The sequence below is a fragment of the Meles meles genome, chromosome 17, assembly GCF_922984935.1.
Source record: "Meles meles chromosome 17, mMelMel3.1 paternal haplotype, whole genome shotgun sequence".
Classification (NCBI taxonomy): Eukaryota; Metazoa; Chordata; class Mammalia; order Carnivora; family Mustelidae; genus Meles; species Meles meles.
The window spans coordinates 42,640,478-42,658,542 of NC_060082.1; the positions used below are offsets into that span (position 1 = coordinate 42,640,478).

General features: G+C 45.3%; 1 protein-coding gene across 1 annotated transcript in view; it reads right to left on the reverse strand.

Moving 5' to 3' along the window:
- Nucleotides 1-14,379, reverse strand: part of TNR (tenascin R) — a 400,251-nt gene extending 385,872 nt beyond the window's left edge. The window contains exon 1 of the mRNA XM_045983701.1: nt 13,969-14,379. The gene's annotated coding sequence lies outside the window, so the exon portion shown is untranslated. The remainder of the gene's footprint in view (nt 1-13,968) is intronic.
- Between the last annotated feature and the right edge of the window lie 3,686 nt (nt 14,380-18,065).

Consider the following 18,065-nt stretch of genomic DNA (forward strand, 5'->3'; position numbering starts at 1 on the left):
CTCACAGAGTTTACATTCTGTTGGAAGGAGACCAACAGCAAGAAAAAAATCAGATATGTTGGCTGGGGATAGATGTAATAAATAGAAACAAAATGGTAGAGTGACAAGGAGAGCTATTTTGTTTATTTTTTAACCTCTTCCTAGTTCCTCCACCTCCCAGCCCTTGGCAACCACTTTGCTACTTTCTGTTTCTGGGAGTTCGGCTTTTTTTCTTTTTCTTCTTCTTTTTTTTTAAGATTTCATAAATAAGTGATAGCATGCACTCTTTCTCTTTCTCTGTCTGGCTTATTTCACTTAACATAATGCCCTTCAGTTTCATCCCTGTTGTCACAAATGACAGGATTTTCTTCTTTTCTAAGGCTGAATGATAGTCCTGTGGGTGTGGGGGTGTGGGGGTGTGTATTGCACAACTTCTTTATCCTTTCATCCATCAGTAGACACTCAGGTTGTTTCTATACCTTGGGTACTGTGAATAACGCTGCTGTGAATATGGGAGTGCGGCTATCTCTTTAAGATACTGATTTCATTTCCTTTAGATATATACCCCAAAGTGGAATAGCTGAGTTATATGGCAATTCTATTTTTAATTCCTTGAGGGGAGGGACCTTCATACTGTTTTCCATGGTGGCTGCACCAGGTTATGTTCCCACCAACAGTGCATAAGGCTCCTTTTTCTCTACATCCTCACCAGCACTTACTACCTCTTATCTTTTTGATGATGGCCATTCTAACAGGTGTGAGGTGCTATCTCCTTGTAGTTTTGATTTGCATTTCCCTGACGCTGAATGATGTTGAGCGTCTTTTCATGTGTCTGTTGGCCATCTGTATGTCTTCTTTGGAAAAATGTCTGTTTAGGTCCTTTGCCCATTTTTAATTGGAATCTTCCTTTCTTTCTTCTTTCTTCTTCTTTTTTTTTTCCCATTGAGTTGTATGCGTTCCTGCATATTTTAGATATTAACCCCTTATTGTGTATAGGGTTTGCAATTATTTTATCCCACTCCATAGGCTGCCATTTCATTTTGTTGATGGTTTCCTTTGCTGTGCAAAGTTTCTGTTTCTTATAGTCCCACTTGTTTATGTTTGTTTCTGTTGCCTTTGCTTTTGGAGTCAAGGGGAGCTATTTTAGATAAGATTATTAGGGCAAGCTTCTCTCTGGAGGTAGCATTTGACATCACTTGCTTGGTGGACACGGGCTCTACATTCTTTTTCTAGTGGTAGGACAGGGTGGAAGCTTGTCCCTGTGTAGTGCTATGATGAGGGACTCAGGTTCCCAAGATCACTGGCTGGGAAGGCAGGAAAACCAAGACTATCCGGCCCACAGGAAACTTGGCTGTCATAGCATTAAGCACTAATCTACTGAGGGAACCATCTGTAGAAATGAAAGGACTTGAAAACCTGATGCCACAGTCTTTGAGGGATACCCCAAGACCTGTCCAATTCCCATGACATGCTGTAGAGCCCATGGGAGATGATTTTGTCTCCTGTGTATCTGGGCAGAGAACCTTCTTGATATTTGTGATTTCAATTACCAGCCCAATCACAGCACAACGGAGAGGGCTATAAAATGATTAAATCCCAAACTTCAAGATTTGTGATCTCGATTCTGTCACTTACCACCTGTGCTACATTAGACAAGCCACTCAAGCTACAGTAATTTCCCCATGTACAAAATGGGAGTAATTAATAAGAGTCATTTTGTTTACCTTCACAAATGTTTGACTAAATATCATAATATATAATCATATTATGAAAATTATGAAACACAACAACAATGGAAGACATTATTGCTACTGCGAAAAGGTAGTCAACATTTATCGAATACTTATAAAGTGCCAGGAAGCCAATAGATGTCACCTTATTCAATTTTCACAAAATTCCTAAGAGGTGCTATCATCCTTTTTCTAGAGTCAAGGAAGTAGAGGCTCTGAGAGATTGAGTGACCCCAGCTGGGACCACTGTCTTCAGAGCTGAAGCCCTTCTCTCAAGCTCTGTGTCTTCCTGCCTCTGGATGGTTGGCCCAAGCTTGGGATAGAGTCTCAGCCCTGACCCAGAGCTGGGATGTGTGCTCCCCCACAAGTTCCTGGCCCAGCCTCTGTGCAAGAACAAAACACCAAACTCTAACCAAGCCTGCACTGGGCTGCCCCAACCTCCTCAATCCCCAGAGCTTCTGCTCCGGGATGAACCCGCCTTTAGGCTCAGTCTGCCACACTCTCTGGCACATTTATGGGGTTGGGAAGACTCTAAGCCACTGCACAGCCCAGCTGCTCCTTCGGCTGCCATTCTGCCACCATCCCCATCTCTGACTACAGAGCGGAGACATAGCAGGGCTACATCCAGCTGCCCAAGGTCCCCGGGGAACACTACCCATCTCTCCTGCCATCATCGGTGGTCCTGACCACCACCGATGTGCCGTTTACATCCTGACAGCTGGACGAGAAGTTTCAACAGGAACTAATCTGCCTGCCATGCTCCTCCCAGCTGGACCAATCATTTGAGAATCCCTTACAGGAGTCTCATTTTGCACAATGGCAGAGCAGAGTTGAAAGAAGTAGCCCACAAATGAATGGGTAGTTACAACTGTGGCCCAGATAATCCCCAAAGTGGATAAACCACAAAGTGAATGAGGCTTTTGTGGATAGATGAGAATTGACACCACCTTCCCCACCTCGTGAGATTGGATGAAGGAAAATGCATTTAAGAAAACTCACTTGCCTTGAAGCTGTATTCTTTTCTCATCCTGAAGGAGTTAGAGGAGGCTTTGTTGAAAAAACAGAATGACTCCCCAAAGGAGGGGGAGTGGAAGAATGACAACACTGAGCCCCCTAGAGAAATAATGACTGCTTTGGTCTTATTTTTAAACCAACTTTTGTGATTCAGACAAGTTTGTGAGGACTAGGATTCTCCAGTTTTTTGCATCTCTTTCTCTCTCTCTCTCTGGCAACAGAGAACCTGGGTGTGGTTTCTGAGCAATGCTCAGGACAGCACGGTAATTAAGTGCAGACAGTTCTTGGGTTCAAATCCTGGCTCCGCCATTTATTGTACGCCTCCAGGAAAATTAAATAATCTCTCTGCACCTTCATTTTTCCATCTGTAAAATGGGGATAATAATCATACCTCACTCAAAAGGCAATTGTATGGGGTGCCTGAGTGACCTGGGTTATGATCCCAGGGTCCTGGGTTGGAGCCCCACATCCGGCTCCCTGCTCAGCAGGAAGCCTGCTTCTCCCTCTCCCACTCCCTCTGCTTGTGTTCCCTCTCTCATTGTGTCTTTCTCTGTCAAATAAATAAATAAATTCTTTTAAAAAAAAGGTGACTGTACAAATTTATTAAGGTTTTGATCATTGCCTGGCAATAGTTTTAATCATGTAGGTGTTAGCAATTATTACACTACTGAAAAATAGGCATGGAGCTATTTTTGGATCCAGCTGGTGATTGATGAATCCAGGAGATCTCGAACATTCTAGAAGCAGATCTTGAATAACCAACCACTCCCCACAACTCCCACCTCATCGCTGGCAGGGTCTGCTCGGGCGGCTGCTGAGTGTAACTCCGGGGTGAGGCGCAAAACTTCAGAAATGAAAAGGCTCATTCCCTTCCTAGCAGCCTTTTGCCATGGGCTAATAATCCCTTGCACAACATTTGACCTTAAGAACGTCAAAGGAAAAGGGCAAACATTTCCAGGAGCAGGAGTCGGGTCTCCTCCCAGGTTCCCCACTGGGGCAGAGTTGGGGATGTCAGGTGGGATCCCTGGCCTGTCAAATGTGGTCTCCATAGGCCCACAGGGAGGGAGAGAGAGAGAGAGCACGCGCGAGCCACAGAGCTCCATACCGTTCACTGTCTCCTGGGCTACAGCCACAAAGAAAAGGGGCTGCAAAGGGCCGGGAAGGAACCCCTGTGGGGTCAGAGGGAGGATGCTGCCAAGGAAGGCACTCCAGTCCTCGTTTGGTGGCTTTATTTTTTTTTTCCCTCCCAGTCTCCAAGGATGGCTGCCTGAGTCTTTCATTTTCACTAAATTAAGCTGATAAAATACAAATGGAAAAGGGGCGGGGGGTGGGGAGGAGCATACGGCACACTCCTCCTCTGCATTTAATAACTTGTGCACTGTGCCTCAGACCGTTTTTAATAACAGATGGACAGATAGTGGTCTCCTCCCCACCCCCACTTGGCACAGATCAGAGTCCAGATCAACAGCACCCTTCCCTTTCTTCCAGAATATTCCACTCAGTCCCTCCCTTGGATGGAGGCTGACCCAGGAAGGAAACCGACGCTGTGGGCATGATTTGCTGACCTCCTGAAGGTTGAGTCTGGAAAGACACCCCTAGGAGCCCAAAGATGCTCCCCAGGGAACTGTACCCCTAGGTCAGCAGCCTTCCTGCCTCTGAGCTTTTCCTGGAGTCAGTTATAGGGATAGGGACAGGGACAGGTCCTCCTATAGAGGCGATCGCAGTCATCTTTCCTCTGAGTGCCTGCAGTGGGCGCTCTGGCCCAGAGGCCTGCATAAGCCCAGGAAGAGCTGGCGGCAAGATGGAAAGAGGGGAGAGCGCCAGTCCCTGCTGGTGTTCCCAATGCAGTGTTCCAGCGGCCAGGTTCAGGCGATGCCCTTGGGGAGAATACACGTCCAAGTAGCCACGTGACCCTGATCTCCACCCTCAAAAGGCACCTTTTCTGCCATGGACACTTCCATCAAGAGCAAACTGTAGGGACTGAAGACCCTGTGTGCTAAGGGCCATTATGGGCCTTCATATACATAATAATATCTCATTTAACTCACTTAGCGATTTGAAGAGGTAGGAACTGTTGGCTGTATTTCACGGGGGAGGAAAGTAATGCTCAGAGAAGTCAAGTGACTTCCCCAAAGCCACACAGCCAGTATGTGGCAAAGCCAGGATTCAAAGGCTTGTTTGTCAGGGTTTCACTGAGCATTTCTGCCAGCCCCACGTGCACGGTAACAGGTGGCAAGACAGGCAGGGTGGGGGTGGGAAGTGTCGGCACAGGCCAGGTGGGACAGGTCAGCGTGGGCTTTGTGGTCTCATCGCCATATCCCACTGGAGCTCCAAGGAGCAGAATCTGGCAGCTTCCGAGGTGGATGAAAAGCCAACCTTCCTCAAATTGTTTTATTTAAAAGCCAGACTCCTGACTGTTTGAAGCCGCTTGATTTTGGCAGTGCTGTTTCATTTCTCTCTTTTTTCTCGCTGTTTTTAAACAGCCCTCAGAGATAAGGGGAAGGCGCCGTTGCTGGGGGCCTGGCTTGCAGGTGCGCAGACCTGCTTCTCCCGCCGCTGCTGGCCCCCGCAGCTGGGCCCCTGGGGAGTGAGCGGCTCATGCACACCGCCGCGCTCAGGGGGCGAAAGGCGGCAGGCCCTGAACTGCTCTGCTCCTGAAGTATAGATACAGATGAAGTCTTTGCTTTTATAGTGAGTTTCACCGGCATTAAACTTCATTTATATCTCTATAAATATATACGGCTTTGAACGGGAGGCTTTATGGCTGGGTTTATAAGTTCCAGCTCCCCATGGCACACGCTAGGTCACCGTAAGGGAGACAGCCCCTTTATAGACAGCGTGGCCTCTGCCCTTTTGGACTTGACCTTGTGAGGGGCTCTCATCTGGTATTCCGGGCCTTGCGCGTCTGCTGGCCAGGCTCCCGGCCCTCGCCCTCTCTGCACCTACCTCCCCGCTCACAGCTGGCCGGGTGGAGGGGCAGGGGGCTGTGGGCCGATTTCCTCCTGTCCCTCGGCCAGGGCCCCATGGCCAACCTGGGTATGGGCTGGAGAGGCTGACAAAACCAGGTTTATTAAGATATCTGTTTTACAGAAATCCATTTAGATAAACAGACCGTCCACGCAGATGCCGGCGCTCAGTGGTTACGAGGTTTACAATACTTCATGAGACAGGCAGCAGCTTCTCTCCTGATGCACTTGGGGAGATAAATTCAAGGTAATCTATATAAACTCAAGCCTTTGAAATTGCACACCGTCAAAAAATTCAAACAATTACTCTAGCCCAGCCAGGAGGTGGCTGTTAGATGTTCTTCTTATGGAAAACAGAATTATAAGGGAAGGAAAATGTTTCATAAATAAAACTCAGAATGGCAGAAGCATCTGGAGGGAGGGAAAGGCAAGGGAAAAAGAATCCAAAGGTTCGTGGTCCCCCCGCTGAGTGCAGAACGTGGCTCAAAAATCCAGTCTCTCCTTAAAGTTGAAATTAATTTTGATCCAGTACAATTTCCAGGCAATTAATTGGCAAAAGGCAGCTTTCAGATATTTTTAAGTATCAGCCTGCCAAGTTCTTGGTACTGAAGCAGGAGAAGAAAAAATAGGCAACACATGCTCTTAAAATCAAGGTGATATAAAACATGGACCAGCCCAGACCATTAACACTTGAGAATGTAAAATCCAGGTCAGCCCAGATCATTGTTAGCCTGTTAAAACACAAGCACCCCAGGCTACACCCAGGCCTCAGGAATTTGCAAGTGGCTCAAGCATTCATGCACCCTTCGAGGCACTGTCCTAGACATGGTACTTCTGTGCATTTAATTCTCATAAGAACTCTTTAAAGATGATCTGATGGATTCTATAGGTGTTGGTTGGTTGGTTGGTGTGGGGAGGATAGTAGAGAGGTTCCTGATGAGGAATTCAGATTAAGAAGGGTTAAGTAATGGCCCAAGGGCACAAGTTCAGACATGGTGAAACAGGAATTTGAAGCCAAGTTTCCTGGTCCTAACTCCCCAGGTCTTACTTAAAGTATGCGTGGCCCAGAAGGGGAGAATAGGGCTAAAACCAAAGCTGCAGAGAACAGTGGAAGCACTTGGGCTCTATTTCAAAAAGAGTGGGTTCAAAACCAGTCCTGCCACCATCTAGCTGTGTGTCCTCAGGCAAGTTATTCAGCCTCTCTGAATTTAAATTTGTTGCCCTCCATCTGTTTGTTCTGTCCACTATTTCAAGCCCAGCTGTGCAATGACCAAGGTCTCCTTTTCTCATTTGGCTGGAGGTTTCCCTTGCCCACCTTCCCCATGGGTTGTTGTAAGGATTAAATAAAGATACATACAGCAGCTAGCACAGAGCCCTTCACATGGTGATCTCTGTTAAATGAAGTCTTTTTCTCCCATGATTGTGAGAACCAAGTAAGATACTGTATTGCTCGGCCTGGTAGAATGCCTGGCCCGTTGTGAACATTCCATAAACAGCAACTGTTACTAGTATTGTTATGGTGTTGTTGTTATTATTTGACTAGGGAAACAGATGTAGGAATTCCTAGACTCAGGTTGAGCAGAACCAACAGCAAATGAGAAAGATTTATTGAGCTTTGCTGTATCCCAGGCCCTGTGCTGGGCTCTTTCAGCCCTAATAGAATCAGCTAAGTGGAAAGGCACCTATATTTTTTACATAGAAAGATCAGCAATAGGGGGAGAAGCATATGGGAATAGCCCTGTTTTTGCCTCATTAAAACTCTACAGTGTATTAAAAAAAAAAGTTTAGCAATAATGCAAGATGTGAAATTCCTCTGAAGATGCCTAAGATGAATCCTAACAAAGCCATAGTTAATTGCCAAAGGAATGATAAAGGCAACATAAGAAAGTGGTTAAAGGACAGACTTTGAACCAATCCTATCACAACTTAGCTGTAAAAAGTTAAACAAGTTACCATGCCTCGGTTTACGTTTCTGTAAAATGGGGATAACAGCATATGTCGCAGTGTTTTAGCCACTAAGTGATACAAAATGTTTAAAGACAGCAAACATTTATTAAGGGTCTTCTCTGTGCTACGCACTTGGCAGAAGCATGTAGAAAGCACTCACTCTGTTGGCTGGTGTTATCATTAGGTAATAGAAAGATACAAGTTGACAGGGCCCAGAAATATGTATTTTAGGTGAACTAAAATCAAAGACCAAATTCCAACCCAGAGACATTGCTAAGCTGTTGTCAAATATTAGCCATTCTGGGTTGATACTGTCCCTGGATCAGTTCGAGGCTTTTCTTTCTTTGTCTCTTTTATAACCATATAGTATGAAAAAGACACATCCAGACTGAAAGAACTATGAGCTCCTCATGAATCCTAGTAATAACATTTTATTGAATCATCTACAGCTAAAGCATAAGGTGTGATTTTAAGAGCCAAGTGGGGGCGAGTTTGGAAGAGCCCTGTTCTCAGGACAGGGGTACCTTAGAAGACCAGAACTAAGATCCTTCAGAAAACTGTAATGAGTCTATCGGCTTATTTGTCCTTGACCCCAGACAGAACTTCTTCTCCCATCATGGAGTCTTACCTTCTAATGCATAAACTGAAAAGAACCCAGAAATGTGCCCACAGCATGAAGACTATGTCTCCCCCTACCTCCCGGTATCTCCCTGGGGTAAGACTGGTGCCCTTCAGCGGGGGAATAGAGCAGAGTTTAGGATCCCAGTCTACTTGAACCGCATCTGTTGTACACTTAACAGTGAGGGCCAGAGTACATGAATCACACCCAACTGAAAAGGGCAGGGGTGGGGGGAAGGTACCAACCCTCTTCTTATCCTTCTTGATTTGCCTCCAGGAAACCACCTGTGTGGTTCTCATAGGGGAAAGGGAAGAATTTCAACCCTAGTGGGAGCTATGACCAGACAGCTCTTTCCCACTTTGTTGGAGAGTAAAGCAGAGGCAATTGACCAGAATTAAAGAAGCAGAGGAGTAAGCAACCCAAATGTCCATCAGTGGACGTGGATACACAATGGATAAATGGATTAACAAAATGTGGTATATACATACAATGGAATGTTATTCAGCCTAAAAAAAAGGAGTGAAGTTCTGACACACGCTGCAACATACATGGACGTTGAAGACATCATGATGAGTGTTATAAGCCAGTTACATAAGGACAAATATGGTATAATTCCACTTAGAGGAGGTACCATGTCCAGTTCATGAGCACAGAAATAGAGTGGTGGTTACCAGGGACTGGAAGGAAGGGAGGCATGATGGAGAGTAATGTTCAATGGGTATAGAGTTTCAGCTGGGGAAGATGGAAACATTCTGGAGATGGACGGTAGTGATGTCTTACCCCAGGGAGATACTGGGAGATAGTGGGAGACATAGCCCTCACCTTTATCAACACATTTCTGGGTCTTTCCCATCTTATGCATCAGAATTATGCACAACAGTACAAAGGTACTTGATGTCACTGAACTGAACTCAAAAATGGCTAAATTGGTAAGTTTTATATTATGTATACTTTATCACAAGGAAGAAAAAAAGGGAAAAAGAAGAGGGTAAGGCTGTTTAAACTCCCGTTGCCAACTGACATACTGGTTACTTGCTGTGTTCTAAATAGATCAATACAGGTCTAGTCCAAAGTCATGTTTCAAGGTAAAGATGTAGTGATTCATATATACCGTTGGAAATAACTTTTTAAAACCTATTCCAATTTCCCCTTCCCACTGAACTTGTCCTTAAGATGAAGCTCCATTTAGGTGGGGAATCTCATCTGATCTTTTTTTAACACAGCCTGTAGTTAGCAAGGCAAAGCCGTGTCTCTACACTTCTCCCAAATCATCTACTAGAATTGGCTTTGTGGAAATCATTCAGATTTTGAATTTCTGCACACCTTCTACCTAGACATTACAAAATCCTCACTGTGACTCTCTTCTGACTTGCCATGGCCCAGTGGCTTAGCACCCTACACTCCACGCTGTGGGATCCTGGCTGGGAGAGTCAACTCAGGAAGGAGACTTCCCATGAATGAGCTGGCTGGATGCATTCTCTGAGGCAAGCAATCCCAGAAAGCAGAGTTTGGGAAGAAGGTGCTCAGTAGAGTCTCTGAGTGAAGGAAGGAAATAAATATGTTTGCCCACTAACCACGTAAACAGTTCTGTGACCTACTTAGACAAATTTTGAGGCTGGCCAAAGTCCCTGATTAACTGCCAAAAAGTCTAATCTCTTAGTTGAGGACATCCTGCTCAAATTGCACACAAAATGCTTCATCTCCATCCAACATTCCCTGAACATAGAGCATCTACAGATACAGAATGGGAGAAAACTGAACAGCCAATGTGAAAAGACTAATTATGTCAGGTGTGTGTGTGTGTCTGTGTATTTTTTTTCCCACCAAAGTCATCAAAATCTTATGATAACTTCATTGCTTCTCCATGGTAAAATAGAAGAGACTCTCCAACCTGGCCTACAACGGGGTGGGAGGGGCACTTGGGTGGCTCAGTGGGTAGCATCTGCCTTCAGCTCAGGTCCTGATCTCAGGGTCTTGGGATGGATCCCTGAGTAGGGCCTCTTGCTCAACAGGGAATCTGATTTTCCCTTTACCTTCCCCTTGCTCATGCTTGTGTGCTCTCTCTCTCTCTGAAATAAATTTAAAAAGATCTTCTAAAAAAACTGCTTAAAAAAAAACAAAACCAGGGATGCGACTGGAACAGACATCCCTGAATGAAGCTATAAGTGTATCATGGGTCAGTTGCCATATCTGAGTTGCCCAGAGTCCTCTGGTTCTAAAGCCACTCTTGAATAAGGAGGAACAGCAATCTCCTTAGCCAAGACTTTTGTGGATGGGGCTGAATTTCATGGTGTAAGCACTATCACAATGACCTTTCCTTATCACTCTCCTTAGTAAGTTCACACAGGTCCTCTTTCCTCACCTCACCATCCTGGAGCCCAGATGAGATGACTCATAACCAGCCACCTGAATGCTCAATTCCAAGTTTTTAATAGAAATTTTGACATCAACTCCATGCACTCTACCATCAAATAACAGTTCAATTCAGAGTTAGAGACCAGCAAGGGCTTCCCTGTTTCCTATTTGGTTTTTATTGTGCCTTGCACATGTGCACACACACACACACACACACACACACTTGAAATGGCCTTATGACTTCCCAACCCCATGACCATAAACTTGGATGAGGATGACACCCGTCCCCCACTCCTTTAGCCACCCAATAACAATTACCTCAGACCTCTTAAATGTTCTTTTGAAACTCTACTCTAGTCTACATGACACATCTATTAAATCACACATTAGGCAATGTATTTCCACTGCAAAAAGTAGTGAAAACCATGGTGAGAGAAGTCAGAAAGTGATGGGGGACGGAAAGATTGATTAGAAAGAAGAACAAGGGAAATCTTGTATATTGTGTTGGGATAGTGGCTAAATGGGTGTATGAAGTCATCAAAACTTATTAATACAAATACTTAAGATCAATACGTTTTATTCTATGCAAACTGTATCTGAATGTTTTAAAAAATGTAACAGTGGCACTCTCCAGACCAAAGAGTTGTGGAGAATAGGGCAGGATGACAACTTTTTCTTCCCCTTCACCTTTCTTGACATATCTCATCTCCCCCAGATCTCAGAGGCAACCCAGAAGACTGTCCCCTTCTTCATGAGTGAGGACGAGACATGAGAAGACAGTGGTTTTCTCTCCAAAATGCTTGCCAGATGTGAAGGCTAGGGCTGCCAACGGAGCTGAGGTTTTATTTGTGGGGAGGGCTTGTGTCCAGTCTCCCACTCCTCTCTTAGTGTTTCTGTAGGTGCTCAGTACTTGGCCCTCCTCTGTTCCCTAGTCATCCTCCCCACATTCTGAGCCACAGAGTACTCAATGCAGCTGCTCCCAGAGAAGGCTCAGAGGAGAGAAAAGTCATCAAATACCTAAAACCAAAATATCCATGGCAACGTGCCCTGGAAGGGTGCCTTTAACTGGGATTTCTAGGACAAAGTGAGGGTGGAAGTCAGGTGCATGATCTCAGTTCAGCCTAGAGGTCACCAGATGGGAGTTCTCGTTTTTTATAGTAAGCCCAGAGAGGTCTTCATCTGGCTCCCAGCTATCTTCTTGGTTGAGAACCTAAGGCTAGAAACACCTGAGATTCTCTTGATTCTCTACCTTAGCCAGGGAGAAGCCACTGCTCTACACTGAGTTCACTAAAAGGTCTCAGTTGCAAATCTGTCCACTGGGGAGCAATAGATCCTGCTCTCCCTCTCATGAGCATTTCTGCATTTCGCAGGTGATGAAATATTAGGAGACCAGAAGTTCTATTTCCTTTCCACTTTTGCTACCCTCTAGCCTAGCACTTTAAATGCCTATGCCTCCCCATTTATTAAATGGGCCCAGAAATGACACTAAGCACTTCTTTCAGAGAGAATTTAAGGACATTAATGAGATAATGACCACTAAGTATGGTGACTTCAGTAATAAATGGTGGCTTTGGATAGGGTCCACGGCAAGGGCAGGAATTTCTTTTAAACCATCAGGGATATGTCATGCAGAAATCTATCTACTTTCTCACTCAAACTGGAAGGTTTCAAGGATGGGAGGAGTTGGGAGAGTTGAAATTTCAGTGAGTCAGTGTTGGTTTCTGATGCTCTGGCTTTGTCTATTTCAATCTCTTTCCCTACCATTAAAACCTCTGATTTCACTATTTTGCTCACTGCATTACACTTCCGGCCATTCTAGGGAGATGCCAGGGTTTCTGGATTCAATGGCAAACACAGTCAAAAAAAAAAAAAATTCCAACAATAGTGCCATTTCACTCAGGGATATGTCTCTCCCAGAAGGCTCCCCAACCAGAAGCAAAGAGTATTTTGTTCAGTTTGGAGGAGGAGCCCAGAATGCTGAATTAAATAAAAAGACAGACTCACCACCTTGGAGTTCACTGGGGACCAGAAGGAGTGAAACCACCCATTCTGACTCTCCTCTTCAAGAAAGTGAGCAAAAGTTTAAATAATAAGGTTGCTCTTATCAGAAGCTCCATCTCTTTAAAATTCCCTTGGGCTGCTGGCTTCATGGAAACATGGATGACTGAAGGAAGTCCCCAATACCACTTGTTGAATGACCCCACCCAAGCAGCTGTGAGACTGAAGGACAGTGGGGTACAAGCAGATAGTGTCGCTGAGGCAAAACCAAGGCAGTTGCAGGGAATTGATTGAACATATTTCTGAGGGGAAGGAAGCAGAAGAGACAGAGCAGTACCTTTCAAAATAAAAAAAAGTAGGAATGAAGTTAAAGCAATGATGAGTCCATCTGTGGAACCTCTCAGTACTAGAGAACACAGCACTACCCCAAGCCCTTTTTGAGTCAGGATCAGTCCAGGTTCACTTCTGCTTTCCCAGACATATGGAGACAAGCCTTTCTCCTGAGCTGTCTTTCACTGGCAGAAAACAGGGCAGAATAGATTTTGTCCTCTTTCCAACCACAAATAGTCAAACATGACCAAAAAAAAAAAGAAAGTGGGGATCACGTTTTGCCTTCTTGTAAATGTAGTACAATCCACATTGGCCAACCTCTGTAAAGCTCAAGACACTGACACTTTTCTACCACCGTGAAGTCAGGGGGCTCTCAGTCCCCCAAGCCACCCCAACCGGCTGCTTACCTGTTGAACCTGCCCACTTGCCACAGATTCCCACCAGGAGAGAAAGTAAAAGGTCAGACTGGGCTCTCTCCACAGCAAGAACCCAGAGATCCTGGGGCAGCTGACATTTAAAAAGCCACCTCTTCCAAGCTCTCACAGAGGAGCATAACTTTTAACTCTACCCCCCGCTACCAACCCCCTCAGGCTTCCTTTGCGACACTTTCCCTCCATGGTTTGTTCGGAAAGAGTTAAAGAAGGTGCATGGCTAATTCCCCAAACCCTCCCTCTTATCTACATAGGAAAAGAACAGCTCTACACAGAGACTCGCAGAAAACCACTGGCAATTTAGCTCAGACCTCACCTATCTTATGCAACAGAACACACGCACACACACACACACACACACACCCTTGAAGGCCAGAGTCCACGGCCCCCTTTAATTCGGTAGACACAATTTTGCGCCTCTCTTTTCCCTACACAGAACCCGGCTTCAATGGCAGCGGAAAGATAGATGTAACCTTCGTGCCAAGCGCCTTGCAGCAACACACAGGGACACACAGGAATCAAAAATGCATCTCATAGCTCTCCGTGGTGCTGAAATCACGCTAGCAAGGAAATCGAAGGAGCAAGTGCGCTGAACTTACCCGGCTGAGGGTGGGCGGCAGGGGAGCGAGAGGAGCTTCCTGCGAAGAGAATTCTTGTCTGTGCGGGCTGGAACCAGCTGATGCGCTCACCTAGAGAACCCACCTCTCTCCCTTTTCTTCCCTTCCTCCTTTTCTGGGAGGAAGAGAGGAGGCTCCAGGAAAGAAACGAAACCCAAGCTGATAGGGCTAGAGTGGAAGGAGAAAGAGGAGGCAACAAAAATAAGATTAAAAAGTCAGGTGGCTTCACTCCACTGGTGGTAATTCCTCGGGTCGGGGGACCCCTCTTCTCTCGTTCTCGGTGTCTGTGCCTTTCTCGGTCTCTGCGTGTTGAGCCAACAGCCCTAACACAGTAGGTTCCTGCCTCTGACGTGAGAGACAAGGAAGCCTGGGACTGCTTTGCTGTCTCTCTCTCACGCGCTCTCTCTTTTCCCCTCTTGCTGAAATTTCAGCAGCATGATATATTTTTTTTAAGCCTTCGTTTTTTCCATCCCCCTACAAGCGGCCCCCTAGTGGACAGAAAAGAAAAGCATCCTGAGTCCTTTTAAACAGTCCAGATCTACTCACAAATTCCTGGGGGTTCCTTCTGCACAGATAGGGTCCTGCACAGCAGAATCTTCCTTCTGGCCAACCCAGATACGAAGAGAGAGGGAGGCAGAGGAAGAGGGAGAAGACAGGAGCTTTGCAGATTCTTTGTCCACGATTACAGAAGTGAAGTGTGGAGCAGGGTATGGGAAGTGGTTGGGGAGAGAATGCTTTTTGAAAGATGAGTTGTGGGGGGGAGGGGGGTGGTGTCTCAAGTGCTTTCAGGTCCTGACTCAGCAGAATGACACCCTTTGAGGAGTCAGGGTCGGCACCCAGGGGAACTCTGATAATACTTACGACAGCCCAGAACTGGAGTGCTGAAAGGGGGTAGCGAACACAGGGAAACAAGAAAGTATCTAGCCACCACCTTGTTTGATGCCCTAATATGGCTTTTTTGAAAGCTGGTAAGAAAAATATACGGGAAGCCTCGGCCTGGGGTATCTCTGAGATGGAGAGAGAAGTGACCTCTTTGAGCGTCTGTAGGGAACTGTGGCAGAGAAGAGCCATCAAGGGGCCATTTCTCAGAGGCTCCTGAGGGATGTCTTGCACTGCTTTTTAAGTGTATAGTCTCAGAACCTCCTGAAAAGAGTCCTAGTACCTACATCTACAAAGTTACATTCCAGTTTCAGATTGCCACTCACTTACTGGATATTTTGTTTCTTTATGGCTCAATTTCACTATCTGGAAAATGTGGGTAATGCTGCCCCCTCCCTACTGAATAGAAATGTTGAGGGATTGGAACGGTATAGAGACACAGAACCTCAGAATTGGCAGGGAATTTAAAGGTTGTCCTGTCAAAACATTTTTCTTATATTTAATTTATACCTAACAAATAATAATGGCTAGCATACCTAGCAAATAATGATGGTTAGCAGGTGCCAGGCATTGTTATATGCCCTTACATGTGTTAGCTCATTTAATATATGTAATAACCCTAGAATGCAGATGCTACTATTACAGCTTTATAGACCAGGAAACTGAGGCACAGAGGGATAGAATGTTTTGCCCAAGATCACACAGTTAGTGACCAGCAGAGGTGGTGCTGAAATGCAGGCCATCTGACCGCAGAGCTTAGGTTATTAACCTCTATGTACAATGAATATGCACTTCAGATGTGACTGCATCTGAAATAAATAGAAGAAAGAATCCTAGCTATCATTATTTTGTTTATGATAAAGTGTCTAGATTGTTGTAATAAATTTATATGCTGCTGAGTTTTTAAAGTAAATTATTTACAACCACGGGTGCCAAACAAACTGTGGAAATTGCTATTACTGATGAGAATTCTCTAAGAAAACTAATTCTCCTGGTGTTTTGGGTAGTTTCACATATACAAAACTGGCTGTAAATCTCATGAAGTTGGGACTACTGGGCTTGAAAATCAGCTCAGAAGATCCATGCACTCGATTTCTGTACCAAAAGGAGATCGTCGCCGAGTGCCGAACACAGTACTGCATGCATCTAGCAGTCCAATGAGCTGAGTTGCAACACATTCAGCTAATAAGCACTCGGTGAGCTGTTAGCATTTTCTTCAGACTTCTAGAACTGTGAGCTCCTTACCTAATGTGGCTCACTCTTTCCTGACTTTCTTTGGATCAAAAGTGAATGGAGCAGGACAAGGATGGGATGTGGGTGTTAACAAACTGGAGTTCCTGTTCTCATAGAGTTTCCAGCTCCTCCAAGTGGGAGAGGGGAAAAAGAAAGACCATTCAGTTCAAGGTGTGTAAGTGTTGAGATATGGTCGAATACAATGGAATAAATGAGCACATAGAGAAAACAGCTAACCTGATTTTTGAGGACGAGGGTACGGTACTTCCTAAGCAGTGGGGCATCTAAGCTGAGGCCTAAAGAATGAAAATTTTTCTCAGCAAAGAGTGGGGGAGAGAATTAAGTAGAAGCCACAGTGTGTGCAAACTTGGAGGTGAGAGAGAACACCGTGTGGAACTTCTATTTATAAATGGGGAAACTGAGGCTCGGAAGTTAAGTGGCTTGAGCAAGTTCACCCACCCAGTTAAGTGCAGAACCCAAATTAAATGCACATGTATTTAACACTAAAGACATCTTGTTTGTGAAGCATCACATTCTTGTCTCTCATCCCTGGAAAGTGCACGCATGATTTCAGAGGGTGTTTCAATAAAATGCATGCAGTAACTGAGTTCTGATGTGGCTTCTGCAGAGAGCTGGAAGTGTGATCTGTTAGATAAGAAGGCCACAAGAAGGCAGCAGTCAGTACAAAAACAGGAGAAATTCAGAATGGCAGAACGTTTTATGTAACTTGTCCTGAGCAAGTCTTCCTGTTTCCCAACCCATCCCTCCTACATAATTTTTGACTCCGCCCTCTCTACCTTCCCAAAGTCTGTTTCCCAGATCATGGTGAGATAGAATGATATGTTATTGCCCTTTCCTCCTATAAGGATGTAAACTTCTTAGAGCTAAGACATGGATTGCCTTTCAGGAGACATCTGACAATGTACAAGGGTGCTCTTCTAAGGTTCACTAAGTCTCCTAGGTTGAGGGAAAGAGTAGAGTGTATTGGACAAAGCTTCCTCCAGTTAAGAGACACTATTTGGGAGGCAAATGGCCTTGTTTTTCTTTCTTACCCCAAATCTTTTCCCTATAACAAAAGTGAGGCACTTCATGTGGACTTACTGTGACTCTACCCTTCCCTGGGCAGAAGTATGAGCTGTGCACCCCCCTCCCCCACTGAATTTTAAAAGACCATTCACTGCCACATTCTGTAGGTAGAGGGCCCAACCGTGATGACCTGTAGGTTGGGAGCCCAGGAGTGTTAGGCACAGCAACCCTGGCAATATTTGGCTCCCCTAAACAAAGAAACAGCTCAAACCAGTCAGAGTCCCACCACTGGAGAAGAGAGGACAAGAGTATTTGGACAATGTCCCACAGACTCCCACAGAGCTTTGTACCCCCTCCTACAGCATAGCCCTTGACCATGTGGGGACTAGGGATGCGATGTCTCAGAGCTCACAAATCAGGAAGCAAATATTCAGACCATCTGAAGAAGCTGCCTCGAGGACTAATTCCCAGACCCCTAAAGTGATAGTCTAGAACTAGGCATTCCTTCCAGGACCCATGGAGAATGGAAAGAGAAGAGAGGAACAGTTGCCAACAGAGTTTCCTGATAATGAAGACTTTCTAAAAGTGGTCCAACTCAGGAAGGATGACTACTTCTTAGGACACTGTAGGGAGATTTAAACATTAGTTCAGTGATTGGAGTAAATAACTTGTCCAGTTGTCCATTCCATTCCTTTCAGCTCAGATAATGTAGAATTGCATTGACCTAATGGCTGAGGGATTTGTTTGCAAAGGACGAGTTCATGATTTGGGCTTCATTTTCTGGAGGTAGAGGGAGGAATTCTTTTAAAAAGATGACCATGAGTGTAATGTAGCTCCAAAGCTTACCTCACAAGAAGATAGAGAAGTCCCTGTCTTCCTACAGCTAGGGCTAGGCTTGGGCTCCATCCCAGCCTGACTCAGCAGGCTTTGGTGACCTCACT